The 1,993-nt window shown below is 36.7% G+C and overlaps 1 pseudogene; it reads right to left on the bottom strand.

The window, feature by feature from the left end:
* Nucleotides 1-452: 452 nt before the first annotated feature.
* Nucleotides 453-657, bottom strand: LOC144492019 (U2 spliceosomal RNA; annotated as a pseudogene).
* Between the last annotated feature and the right edge of the window lie 1,336 nt (nucleotides 658-1,993).

Below are 1,993 nucleotides of genomic sequence, written 5' to 3'. Positions count from 1 at the left end.
AGAGTCATCTTCCAGTGCTTCCAGTGTTCTTAGAGATCCATGAGGTCCTGATGTTGGTTACCTTCTAAATATGGTACCTAGATATGACAGTGACACACAATCAAGCCCACCCCTCCACTATACCCCTGGATGCACAATTAATGAGGTCAGGACCAGGAAATATGGCATGGTTTCCTATCAGCCTCTGCAGCTGGAAACACTCCCTGCTCCCATACCTACGCAGTAACATTGCCCTTTAGAATATGGAAGGAGTATTCAGACAGCGACTATCTATTTACCATCTTTGTGCAGGCAGGGAATGTGTATCACGCCACAATATTACCAACTATTTTGAAAGCACAATATTTTTTTTTATTCCAATTAAATCAAATCAAGTCCAATTCAGAGTCTCAACAAGTTGAGACATTTCCGATCCAAGCTGACAAGACAGGGTCTCCACTCCTGTCTTGGGCCTGATCTACATGAGCCAAGCTAATTGGAGTAGGTGCAGGTCCTCCTCCTCCAAGGCTTGATCTCATTTGCATCTTAGCCAAAAGGCCGAGATGCCGCTTTTAAAAATTGCTTCAAATGAAGCTTAAATGTAACCCACTGACCTCAGCCAAACACAGCATCCTTTCCATACTACACTTGATCTTAGCCAAAAGGCCGAGAAGCGATAAATCACAACATATTAAAATCACAATATTGTGCATCAGAAATTTTATGGCCTGCTCACCATTCAATCCTGTCCACTCTTAAAATACATCTGTTAAGGAGCACAATGCTGCCACAATATACTCATCCTGTGAATAATTATAAAACAAAATGGATTGAGTAAAACTACAAACACATAAATATCTTCTCCCGATGTATACCTAATGAGTCCAATGATTTACAAATATTTTGGAGGAAACAAATATCTGTAAATAAATTTCATGATGTAATGTAATGTGTGGCTAAGATGATGTTCCTGCCTGCCACACATCAAAGTGTCAACTACAAAAATTGAAACATAGCTAAAAGCTAGATTGAGCGCTAAGCTGACAAAACATGGAAAATCTATCTTTCTGCATCAGTACAGCAGAATATATCACACAAGGTCAAAAGTGTGATTTCCCACTTGGAAAGCAATTACGTTATTAATCACTTCTACTATTCAGTGTACTACTGAAGTGTAGAAACAACATCCTCTTGTTAATTGTTGGTTTCACATCCGTTTCACACTTGAACTGCATATCAAACTGATTGAGAACGACCCGACAGTTTTAAAATCGTCTGTATCTCTCATTTATTTTTAGAAAAGTGTGGTAACTATTGATGCAATTAACTTTTAAGTACACATAAGAAAAGGTACTACTGCAAACTGACTAGCTACCTCCTCCCAAATCAACAGCTATCTTCGAACAGATTACTCATGATTTTACTTCGTTAAAGTAAAAAATAATTTTGAAGAATAAAATTAGTCAATTTTAAAACATGTTTTAATTTTAAAGACACAAGACACAATTAGTCAATTTTAAAACATGTTTTAATCTTAAAGACACAAGGTATATTTTACTGTTTTTTTTAATGAGACATGATAAAGTTCTACCCTATTTACATCCATCAGTTGACTTGTATTACCATGAACTGACCACCCCCCCTACCCCGCCAAATTATGCAATATTGTCACCAAGGGCAAGAAAATCAATCACATCATCTTTCGTGCGCGATTGATAACAAAGGTAGAACTATTTCAGTTGCCTTCATTATAGTTTATAGCCACTCCAGTCACGATTCCACCACTCAGAAAAGCCGGTTGCACAACACAGGAAATTTAACTTACACATATTTCATATACTAGTTTGTAATTATGCTTTGCAAAGCAACAAAACTCGTGTAACTGGTGATAATGTGAATCATCCTTACACCAAATTGGAAAAGCAATCGAGCTTATCAATTTAAGAAGCTTAACGTTTTAAAATAAAGGCCTTCAGTCTTCCATTTTAATAAATAGATAAAATATTCAGGTCTA

The sequence above is a fragment of the Mustelus asterias genome, chromosome 3, assembly GCF_964213995.1.
Source record: "Mustelus asterias chromosome 3, sMusAst1.hap1.1, whole genome shotgun sequence".
Taxonomy (NCBI): domain Eukaryota; kingdom Metazoa; phylum Chordata; class Chondrichthyes; order Carcharhiniformes; family Triakidae; genus Mustelus; species Mustelus asterias.
Note: the sequence above shows the minus strand (reverse complement) of the source record. Positions and strands in the feature narration are given on the sequence as shown.